The sequence below is a fragment of the Nesoenas mayeri genome (genome assembly GCF_963082525.1).
Source record: "Nesoenas mayeri genome assembly, chromosome: 1".
In the NCBI taxonomy this organism is placed as follows: Eukaryota; Metazoa; Chordata; class Aves; order Columbiformes; family Columbidae; genus Nesoenas; species Nesoenas mayeri.
The window spans coordinates 150650426-150662959 of NC_137541.1; the positions used below are offsets into that span (position 1 = coordinate 150650426).

Below are 12534 nucleotides of genomic sequence, written 5' to 3' on the forward strand. Positions count from 1 at the left end.
GCTGTAATGAATAAATTATAAGGACTGGGGTTATTTTGCTGTTTGCGGTCAAGAAGACTTTTGTTTTACTGCCTGTGAAAAACGTCTGCTGTTTTCCAGCATCGTGTCAGGGATAATTAGGAAAAATAGCAACATGAAAAGGCCAGTTGGTGTAACACAGGCAGGGGAGAGGTCCCATGGGAAATGTAAGCAACCTCACATGCATAAAAAGGCAGAATTCATTAGATAAACAAACGCTGAGAAAGAATACAGAAAACACGTGAGAGGTATGAATTACTATGCCAAGGAGAAAAAACAAGATCAAAATCCATTTTCAAAATAAAGGTGGCGTTTTCATTCAGAATATTTCCCCTTTTTTCTTGCCCCACATCCTGAAGGGCAGAATGGTGAAAGGCAGAATTGGCGATATCTTTTATTATGCCTTAGATGCTCACAGTTAATTTATGATATGTAGGCATAGTTAAGGTATATTGCTTTTTTTTTTTCCGCTTCCAGTGGTGTTGATGCTCAGCTTCTGCAGGTTATTCATCAGTTAGGCTCCTCACGAGGGCAAGGGACCATAGAAGTGCCCACAGACAGGAAATGTGCAACAGGGTGACTTAATGGTCACAGTTCTTCTCCAGCCCAAAAGGGCTGATGCAGCACAGCTGAGTAGGACAAGAACGGGAGTACAGGCATCTTAGTCTGCCTATTCCAGCTTCTCCGGGCACACATGGAGATCTTTAGGACAGGGACTGTTTATTTACGGGTCAGGTAAACAGACTTCCTGGGTTATTAGGAACTTTACTTGCAGCATTTGCTCTAACAATTATGGAGATGGGGGAAATGCGCATCTGACAACAATGATGCAGGCGTGGGGCTGTGTGACAGCTCTGCTGGGTGCCACAGCAGGAGGTAGCTCACACAGCCACCTTTGCTGGCCATTTATCTTTAGGGCGTGAAAGCCTGTGGCTCAGACCTGACCCTTAGTTCCCTCATTAAGCCTCTCAGAAGGCTTTCCCAGCTACCCACGCATGGAGCATCTCTCCTGTCCTCTTTCCCTGCAAATTTGTATTCACCAGCCAGCAGTGGCTGTGCCCTTCTCACAGGGGTTGAGTGCAGCAGCTTAACGTTTGCAACTTCAGGCATCTAAAAATAAGTGGCAGGGAAACATTTTGCCTTAACATTGTACTGTCCAAACAAAAACCTCGCTTTTATGTAAACTGATAGCGCCCTAGTCTAGGTCTCTCAGCTGATTTCACCTTCTAGAAACACTCTTGTGAGCATTAATCCTTAATTTATACCAATCCACTTTGCACTAGACTTTCTGTAATTTAGTTTGTCTTTTATTCTAGCCTACTAAAGCATTTGAAGATTCCGTTTCTGTGAAAAATGCTATATGAAATAAAGATGAATCTTCCTGCATTTTTATCTTCAAGTAATGAAAAAACAGCAGGAATTAAATCAATAGTCATTATGAAACATAGAACAAAGTTATTGAGAAGGTTTACCTGATTAATATATTCTTTCTTCTCTCATAATCTAATATCAGCTACAATACCCCACATAAAACAGCCAGGAAATTATTTCAAATTGTTTTACAAGCAAATCTTTACTAGAGTGACTAATCTACTAAATTTAAAAACCTATATCAAGCCATTTCTGTGCACTTAGACTTCAAAACTGGAGTCATCATTACACTGCAATCAGAGAATTAATTTGATGTATGTGTAAATGAATACATATGAAATTCAAGATAATTCATTCACTGATGAATAAATGCTTGTCTTGACTCAGTGAAAAATGTCAACACTGACAATGCGCTATCAGTTCTCCTTGGAGTTTGGGAGAGTCTTAGAGTTCCAGCCACTCGAGTCCAGCAGATGTTACTAAAACAATGTTGGACAAAAGACTGAATTGTACTTGGTTCATATTTTCCAAGACGAGAAACAGAAGCCAAGCTAAAGAAAGCCTTAAAAAAAAAAATCTTATGGTGCAGGGTTAGATTTATTATTGGTGCTCTTTTAAGCCCTCACAGCACCTGAGGACCCCTCTTAATATCTCAGTAACCCTTACCACAGTTACTGATTTCCTTCTAGCAGCGGCACATCTCAACTTCACTCAGCTCTTTCAAACAGCAATGCTATATCTTGCCCCTAATCTGAGCTGATACAACTACCCTAATCATTGGCCCTCTCTAGTCTGAGCAGTTGCATCTTTTAGGTGCTTTTAAAGAGATTTGTTTAAATAGCTGCTCTATTTTTCTTTCAGCCCATTAAACAGGGTGCTGACTATATGATCAAGCCCCTTCCCCCTGTTCCACCTTCTTAGTAGTAGGTAGAGGAGCCCTGGGGCTTCCCAGGGAAGTTCCACACATCATGTGCTTTTACAGCCAATGTTGTTCTGGCCATCTTCTCCTGGTTTTGCAAGTCCTTGTCTCCCTATTCCAAAGCCACTTTCAGAATGAGAGCTGGCACCCCCAAATTATTACTTTGTTTAAGAGCTGCCTTTTGGTGATGTACTTTTTCATTCATTTTCATCTCTTTACATCTGTATGGGTTTTAGGTTTTTATTTCATAGGGGTGTGTTGCTGTTTTTTAAGCCAAATCACATTAACTGATCCAGACGACTTTTGAGACCAAAATTATTGGAGCATTTGGTATTATATCTTCATGACTTGATTAATTCATGCAGATATAAGTATAGATTGGGCGATACCAAAATGGGGAACAGCATGCCTTCGCTAGACAGATTGGCCTGTATTATGGGAATCAACCATGCTCCACTCAGTAGCAGAACAGGGTGTGAAGCCTCAGTATGTATTTCTGAAAGGAGAATGTTGCAGTTCTCCCTCCAAAGTGAAGCAGTAGTTCTCATCCAGGCTGACGGGTGGTACTAAGCATGGTGTTTTCAATGTGGTGAATCTGCTAAGAAAATTCTCCTAAGGGGTAGATTTCATCATTAATAATTCCAGCTACTTAAAATAATAGTATTTGTCTCAGCTGTCCTGTGCTCCTTTGTAGTAAACAGAGAGACAGACACTTCAAGATTACTTCTACAGCTACTGTAGAGTGGGATGAAGTATGTTCTGATGGTATCTGTCTTTTTTTCCACTGGCTATAGAGGGAGCCTCATTGAGGAAGTATCTGTGCTGATAAAACATCTTGTCAATACTGCTTTCATTCCCTTAATGTTGGCTGGTCTGACTTGTGCTTTCTCTTCTCTGCTTCAGGACTTTCCTTCAGTCATTTGCCTGGGGCTTGCAAGGGAGTGAGGGCAGTAATGTGGAAGGTGAGAAGGATGCCTGGGGTTTGATGAAGACAAAGTGATGTTATACAGAAAATTAAAAAAAAAAAAAAATCTGAATTTCACAGCTGCAGAAATGCTAATAGTTTTGCAAAGAGCCTAAACAAGTCTTAGTCCAGTAGGTATTTCAATCTGGTAATAATTCCCCCTTGCAAACATCAACAAAAGCATTACCTAAGAATGGTTAAAAACTATTACAGATTTCAGGATATAAAATAGTCAAGAACCAAAAACTAAACACAGCATTAAAAGGAAAAGGGACAAAAGTGAAACATAAACTTAGATTCACTGATCAGCAGTGCTGACTTTATAGAAATCCATCACATACTTCCTTTCATGGATGCTCTTTTATTGATTAAAATGGAACAAGCTCATTTCATCACTTAACCAGAGGTAGCTGTTCAGAGCAGTATGAGAACAATAAACCAGAAATAAATAGCATACCATAAAAGTTTATGCTTCCTGATACAAATAGTGGAATTGACATAGATCGGACTACTACAGTTGACACTGTTTCAGCAGCAGGAACTTTTTTTATGTCGAAGTCCATTAGTGTCTTTACAAATCCTCTTTCATGTTACACTGACTGCATTGGTTTCTCAAGGCACACACACTCCTTATCAGAAATGCATTACAATTAATTTATAAGCTTTCATGTAGTGAAGTTTTACCTGCAGAGTCTGGAAGATTGTATGTGGCCAACAGGGATACTCATCTGTATAATTTGATCTCATTCTTCAACAAGAGGCCTGTGTTTTTCACAGGGCACACCCCACCTCACCTTCTGCCCTACACATGCGAGCACTTATCCCACATTCCTTACCGAGATGTTTTATCCCCTGATCCTGCTTGCTAGGGAGAGTAATCGATTTCTTTATTGTTCCACAGACACATTTCATGAGTCATAGGGTTTACTTTTGGTTTTGGCTGTTTGACAGTAAACAGGATAAGAAAACAACCTGGCAGTTAAAAAGTGTCCTATTATGCACTTAATTCTGTGTACTGTTTCCAAGCACAGGTCTTAGAGGAACCACATGCCAAAGGACTTCAATTGAATTGGTAGCTCTAATCTCTGACTCAAAAGAACAGTGCCAGCCTTCAAAGACTGGAGTATCAAAAATAAGCTGTGCTGTTGCATTCATATTTTCATACATACATATGTATGTATGTATGTATCTCGTTTCTGCTTCTATAGAATTTAAGCTTCCAAAAGCAAACTGAAGCCACTCTGGTTGCCAGGAAATCTCTCCAAATAGAAGACAAAGTCTCTCCTAAAATTTTCCCTTTGTAATAATTTTTCCATTTAGTTCTACCAATGATAACAGTGAAAAAATACAGTGGTTTCTTATCTGAGACTGAGCTAATGCTGTGTTGGGTCACAGGTTGTGGAAACTGGGGTGGGCCAGACCTGGGACAGGTCAATCAACACACTAGTATAGGGTTGTATGAGAAGGAAAGAACTACCATGCTGGGCTACAGCTAGATGTACTTAGTGGTATCTCTCTAGGTATGTCAGACAGACACAGTCCTGATGATGGAACAGAAAGATTACTACAGCCCTGCCTGTACTTCCCATTACAGCTTTATTAGCTAAACCGTCCTGGCAGACACATCTATAAAGAGTGCAAAAAGCACTTTGCACAATAAAGACATAGTGTCAGTGGCACAGACATTTTTGGCAGTATGCTAGGTATTTGCCAGCACGTCAGCTGTAAATACATATACATATAGGTGAACATAGGTTACATGTCATTTACTATGTGGTTATAATATCATAGTATATTTGTGTATTATAATACTTATATATAATTATTTGCATGACTAGCTGCTGAGTCTGCACTGGTAAAACCTGAAAACACAGACCTGTAGATAAGTAATATAAAATGCTGGTCCATAAGAAATGAAGAGGGGAAGACCTGAAACATCCCCCACATTTCCTTTGGTAATTCACACAGTGAGAGCATCTATTTTTGTCTTTGAGTCCCTGAACTTCATATTTTGTGGGGAAATTTATACTATCTCACTTCAGGCATTCAACTCACTGACAGCTCTTAGATGATGGTTTCATGGCAGTGTGAGATGATATAACATTTTATTCCCAGCAAAAGAGACAAGTCCTGTTCCACTCTCACACAGGCTCCTCTCTACTCTCAGCCATGGAGCCCCACCAGTTATTTCTGCTATGTTTGATGCTCACTTGGCTCTGAATCTTCAAACTCACTAATCCAGTGGGAACTACTTTTGGCTGGGGCAAGTAAGAGGAGAAGGAGGAGTCAGCAAGACAGAAGAAGGAGGAAAGGAAGGAAGAGGAGAAAGGAAGATGTCTCTGTGTCAGTGGATATTTATATTTACTATAAATTGGAAATCCTCATGTTAAATGCACAAGGTCAAATAACTGCATTAAAAGAAATCCCAAATATTTCACTTGGTCCTCCATTCATGGAATACGACATACTAATAACAGCAAAATGTCTCTCATAATATTATACTAACTAAAAGAAATCATAAACAACTTTTCAACTATATAATTGCCCAGAAAATTTTCTTCTTCTAATTTCACTTTCCTTCACTTTGGATGGTGTTTTCATACCCACAGACATACACCTGTCCTCCTCCTCTTCAGCTGAAACAACTGAGCTTTCAAAACATCTCCAATTATTTATATTGCTTCTATTTGTGGCAGATGCACTTGACCTTCCCCACCAAACCAGCAGCAGTTTGGTCCAGGCTCCAGAGGAGGGAAAGGCCTGAGCTGTAGCCAGGCCAAGAGCTCCTTTTAGGAAACCCACAAGGAAGCAGAATGGCAACTGAACGCTGATGAGTTGTGGGTGCAAGGAATCTCATGCAGACCTTTCCCACTGTATGCGATTTGACTACGAGTCAACCACTTTATTCTATAAATATGACAGCCCGAGTGAGCCTACTTTGAGCTCTCTCTGCTAAATAAGATGGCTGTATGGTGATGGTTTTACTACTCACAGGTCACTGGATGAGCCCAATTTAAATTTAATGTCAATCATTTAGCTTAAGTAAATGCGTACTGCATATAATGAATCATCTGGAAGTATAAAGTTGTGTGATTTTTAATATACTCTCTGCTTCATGTTACTTAGTAAGCTGGATCTGCTGAAATCTCAAGCTGTAAAGTTCTGCTCATATTTACCAAAAGCAACTACAAACTACACTGAACACTTGCAAGATAAGGCCTATTTTGCACTTTGCTGGGAAAAATAGAACTGACTGGGAAAAATAACAATCCAAGGCTAATGCAGAGACATTACAGACATCTGCAAAATGGGGCCTATTTCTGACTTCGCTGAGAAGAAAAGGGTTTATTCAGACAAAATAACACCTACAAGGCTATGGACCATAAACAATGTCTACAGCTGAACGAAACACAGGCCCATGCGGAATCAGAGAAAAAGATCCAATGAGAAGCAAGAAGACCCGAAAGTGAAATATTGCTATTGGACTGAATCATGGTATGAATGATTTGTAAAGTTATAAAGGTCTATGGTTTCCTATGCTCAAGGGACCTCTGTGCAGGTACTCAGCTTGAGCCAGCCCTCCTGCTATTCTACTCCATTAATTTTTTCTTTTTTCCTGAGAATTTTGTCTCCTGAAAGTCTGCACTGCCTATGGTTATCAGGCCTTGACTGAAAGTTTGCTTCTGGAGCTCTAAAATATAGATTCCAGAGCGAACAGTTATCAGGGAAGGAATGCCTGAAAGTTTGCTTTCACAAACAGGTACAGGCCTCCCCTGAAAGTTTGCCTTTGGAGCTCATAAATACAGACCCTGGTGCGAACAGGTATCAGGGGGAGAAGAATCTTGAAAGTTTGCTTTGTGAACAGGTACAGGCACCTGGAGGGAAGGTCAGCAGCATTTGGTTTGGCATATTTCCCTCATGCAGTAAGTAATAGAGTGAACGTGTCACCAAACTTTTTAAGTCGCACTTCTCTTTGAGAAATCCAGATATTGTTCTGCAGTAAGCAGAACCCTAAATTACACCTCTGTGACATCACTCATGACTTTGCTGAATACTCTCCTGCATTACATGGAATAACACAGATTTCCTAGACCTACCGTGGATAGACTACACTCAAAATCCTTCCCCAAAAGGTTTAAAAAGGAGTCACAAAGTCAGTAAAACCTGTACAGGTTATCTTTATATAAATCAGCTTGTCTTGTTCTGAAATGTGCACCACAAAATCTATCACACGCTTATAACTGAAAAGATAGCAGTAGGTCTCCTCAGTTTTAATCATTTTAAAGGTGCTAAACAAGACAAGGATGATTGCTAATTTGTTCCATTTGTATCATTTTTACATCAGCGTTAATTGTTTTTCCCTGAACTATGCGAAATTAGAGCACACAAAATAATCATCACTGAAGAAAAAAAAAGTGCTGTTGACTTTCTCTGAAGCTTGAGTTCAAGGTAGAAAAATAATAACCTCATAATGACGACTGCCTTTACATGATCTGCATTTCCCCTGCACTACAATAAAGACTTCTTCCTTTTATTTGTGCAGGAACATCGAAGATAGTCTCGGGAGATCTACTGAATTGTAATGGTTTTTCTCTTTATGTAAACAAGCTGCTTTAATTAGCTTAATCTGTGATATGGAATCTATCAGCAATTAGCATCTTCAATCAAAATCTGCACTAAAGTCAGTTTCTTCCAGCATGTTCAATTTACACAAAAAAGCAGATGAAACACAATGTGTTTGAAAATAACACAGTAGGTATCCATATCAGTATATTTTTTCAGTGTAGATACTAAAACCAACCACCTTTACAAAAAATGTCCAGTGGGCATTTTCTGATGGACATCATAACCAATTTACAAGATACATTGATTTTGAAAAGTGGAAGAGGTTTGGCTCTTATAATTCTGAAAACTGGCTCACACATGTAACTCCTTTAAAAAGCTTTTCTTCTGAAACAGATGCAAAGTCTAGTGGCAAGAAAATAACATTGGGCAGGAACATATGCATGGTCCAGGAAGTCTATCAACTAAAACCAGAAAAGTGTTGCTTTGTTTCTCCAACTTCTGCTGTAGTTTCTTTTCAGCACTTAATTTGAAATTATTGTTGACAGAGATGGGGAAGGAAGCATATCAAGGCACCTAAACTTAGCATCCCTTGAGAAGTCTGAAGAAACAGCTTTGCCTTTTCTGTTTGTGTGCAGAGCTCCATGTTTTAACCTCCCTCATGTTTTGAAATTCCGCTTTTGTCACAAGCATCATCTCCTTGGCTAAAATCACCACAAGCATCTCTCTGAACAAGCCAAGGACCAAGCTGAGCCGGCTGAGCATCAGTTTTATATCTGAATATGTCCTAGGCATGCCGGCAAGAAAATTAACTGTGTACTAGCATGAAGAAAACACAAGTAAGACTCAGCAATGGGTGAATTCAGGTCTCAGACCTACTGCCGACAGCTGTCTTCACGGCAAGTATAGTACCGAGGTTTGCACTAACCCCTAGAATAATTTCAGCTGGAAGAGACCCTCAGGATCATTGAGTCCAACCATAACCTAACTCTGGCACTAAACCATGCCCATAAGAACCTCATCTAAGTCACCTCCAGGGATGGTGACTCCACCACTTCCCTGGGCAGCCTGTTCCAGTGCCTGACAACCCTTTCCATGAAGAATTTTTTCCAGATATCCAATCTAAAAGTCCCCTGCTGCAACTTGAGGCCATAACTCACGCCTCCTGAGGGGTCACCCCCTCTCTGCTGACCCCTTCCATTCTCTCTGTGTCCGTCACACTCCTGTACCTCCTGCCACCCCCTTCCCACCATAGCTGCGCTGCTGTTGGGGTGACTCCCACCACCCTACTGAGAGCTCTGGCAGGCAGCACTGGGACATCACAAATGTTCAAAACCCTGACACTTGTTACAGTGCCCTTGCATCTCCCCATCACTCTTGCAGGCATTGCAGCTCCAGCACGCTCATTTTCAGCGTCATGAAACAGTACAGCTTGATGAGGCTGGCATTGGAAAGAGGTGTGAGTGGAAACTGCAAGCCAGCTCTTGGTTTGTTCATTTGGTTAGCCAAAACAACACACATGGTGTCTTATCAACATTGCACGTTAAAGAGTGCTTCATTTCTGGGTGCTAGCTCATGCCACCTCCACATTCATCTGAGGAGAAACCTTTTGCAGCACTCCCCCAGCACTGCTTGCTACTCTCAGCTCAGCTCCACTGCCACGAGCCCCCCGTGCATCCAGCCTTCCCCTCCCCTGCATGCAACTTCAGCATCTCATTTTCTAATTTGAAATACTTTGTATGTAACATGAGGAGATGGCAAGCAGGCAAATGAGCAAGGACACTTCCTTCATGTCTTACAATCAAATCCATTTGATTTGAGCAGTATCATATTTTCCACCCACACGGCTGAAATGATTGTGCCTTTGGAATGGAACAACGCACAGCTATACTCTGTTCTTTAACCCATGACCTGCTCTACAGGGGGCAAGAGAGGCAAAAAGGGACAGCAACACATTATTCTTCACTTTCTCCTGTTTTCCAGTGAGAACCATTTGAAATCAGTGCACATCTTTAGTCAAAGGGAAATTTTGTTCTGCTGGTGCCAAGTTCTGGGTAGCAGAGCCAAGCAGGAATGCTAAGAGGTGAAGTGAAATCATGCTGGTCAATGAGGCAGAGCCTGCTTCTGCAGCCTGCAGTTCCTTTGAATTAAGGGTTATACCTTGGTCAGCACATTGAGCTCCCACTGTGGGCCCTGGGATGCCAAGAACGAGGTCAAAGAGGTGCCACGTTATTAATGTCATGTTTTAAGAACAAATCCTTGTCCATTCTGCCTAACTATGCTTTCATTCCTCCTCAAACCCTGTGCTCGCATTTATTGAGTGCTGGATATTTGCTGGACTAGTTCTGCTAACCATTACCTATTTCATATTGCACTTAGCATTTCATCAACCATGAATAAACCTGGGCTTGCAGTGGATAGGTCACAAGGAAACAGAACGTCAAAACAAAAAGTAAAGTAGATTTATGGAGAAAAGGGCAATTAAAATAGATCTTTTTTTCCAGTGTAATTGAATCTACATTTATTTTCAATGTTAAAAAAAAAAAAAAAGAAGAAGTATTGAGTCATTACGAGGGCCAGATAATTGTCAGAGCTACACTGGGTTGAATTTAAATTATACTGCACTGATTGCTGAAAGGAAGTCCAGTTTAAATAGAAGCAACTGAGTAAACAATTTATTTTCCGTCTCACCCCCTTTTGTCCTGCTGCAACGCACAGAATTTTTAGTTACAGGAATATGACATTTCTGTTACATTTCTGTGCTTATGTAAGTCTTCAGAATCTTATTGATGGCTGAAAATTTGTTAAAACTGCCCTAAATGCTTTCAATCGAACATACTCAAGTTACCCTCCAGGGAATAATTACTGCCCTCAGTTGCAGCATGACATAAACCCTTTCAAACTCATTTCCATAATACTTGAAGACAAGCAGCTCGGCCTTAGCAAAGACAGTGTTAAAAGGCCTAGCCCAATGTGGATGGTACTCAAGGCAAGAAGCACAATTAAACTTTCTAGTTATTTTCTTGGCCTGTTCCCCAGAAACGCAATCTTTCAACAGCCAGATCACCACTAAGTGTTACCAGCAGAAAACAGTTTTCCTTGTTCCATGCTGAGAAATGCAAACAGGAACCAATACCAAATACACTGGATATATATTTCTCCACAGTCCTTGTGTAAATGACACAACACATTGAGTGTTGCATGGTTTAACCGCTGCTAACCCACCTTATGTCTTTTTCAGCCATTCTTCTTTTTGCTGAGGACAGAAGCGATAGTAAACTAGAAGAGGCAAATTAGCAAAAAACTGAGAGATAAAACAACCCTAAAATGTTATGCCTGGTAGCAAAGCGGAGTGAATGCTGTGGAAGACAAAGTTATTTTCATCTGTCCACCACTGAGTCTGCAACTTGGAACCTGCTGTTCATCCTGGTCTCCGATGTAGAAATGAGGGGCAAGAGTTCTTAAAAACAAATAAGCTGTTTTGTTAGTAGCAAAATTAATGAGCCTGCTGCAGATTTGTGTCTCACAGGTCATGTCCCATTTTGATTTTCTAGTTTTTAATAAGAGGTGAGCTGACATTGCAGCCTTTACCACCACAGGGGAGCTAATTCAAAATGCTCTCCTGTGCCCACCTGCAAATTTTCATGAAACTTGAAGGAACTGCACAACTTTGAAGTCTCTGCCTCCCTGCTGAATTTGTCTGAAATTGGTCAACATGTTCAAAAACTGGAATGGGGAAGAGAGAAAGACACAGACAAACATTATAGCTTCATAAATTGCATTCCTTTGGGAAACCCAGCTAGAAAAAAAAAGCAGGGGAATAGTTTCAAACGCATCACTGAAACTTAAAGAAATGCAAAAAAAAAGTTATATTATGAAAGATGTTTGCCTACAAATAGGGAGAACAAGACATTTATGAAGAAAACAGTAAATCACAGCAGACTACTTGTAAGTAAAGTAGTAATTTCTTAGTAAAAAGCAAGATAAATCCATAATTTCCTCCTCTGAGCTTAGTATCACTCTCAATTTATAGCAGTGAAGGCTCTGCATCACTGTGCTAGTTTGTCTGAAAATGAGTTAATTTTCTTCATGCAGTTAGAAACCTTTCTTTTTCATAGCTAGCATGGTCATTATTTGGACTTAGTTTGAGAACAAGAGACAACACTCCAGCACAGAGTTAATGTTTTTAATTGCTCTGATCTGAGAGCCAAGGGCATTCTGAGTGTTCTGCCCACAGGTGTGAGGCATCGAGGAAGGATGGCATGGATGGGGCAGAGCTTGACTGATCAGTAAGAGTATTCCATCCCATTACCATCAAGCTTCATATTTAAGGAGAGTCAGGATCTTCCAGTAGCTTTCTTGCTCTCTGGTTCTTCTCTTTGTGCTCAGAGACCTGCTGGGGGAGTTCTGTTTGGTGTGTTTAGTTCAGCCTTTTGCCATCCTTCTGTTTTGCAGGGACCTCTGGGCCTTTCTCCCTTTTTCCTCTTTTCTCTCTGTAGGATCAGCTGTTGGGACCAAGTGCTGCTGCCTGGGACTGGCTGCTCGGTGTGGACAGAGTTTGTGAGGAATTGCATTGAGTTTCTTTTATTTTATGTTCTATTTTATATATATATTTACTAATAATGTATTAGTATTTCATTGTTTTATTAAACTGTGTTTATCTCAATCCAAGTTTCTCTTTTCCTTTCAATTCTCTCCC

At 40.4% G+C, this 12534-nt stretch overlaps 1 protein-coding gene across 1 annotated transcript in view; it reads right to left on the bottom strand.

Moving 5' to 3' along the window:
• The window catches only part of TMEM255B (transmembrane protein 255B), a gene marked incomplete at both ends in the record, with an annotated part of 75770 nt that overhangs the window by 49503 nt on the left and 13733 nt on the right, over positions 1–12534 (bottom strand). The gene's annotated exons all lie outside the window — the stretch shown is intronic.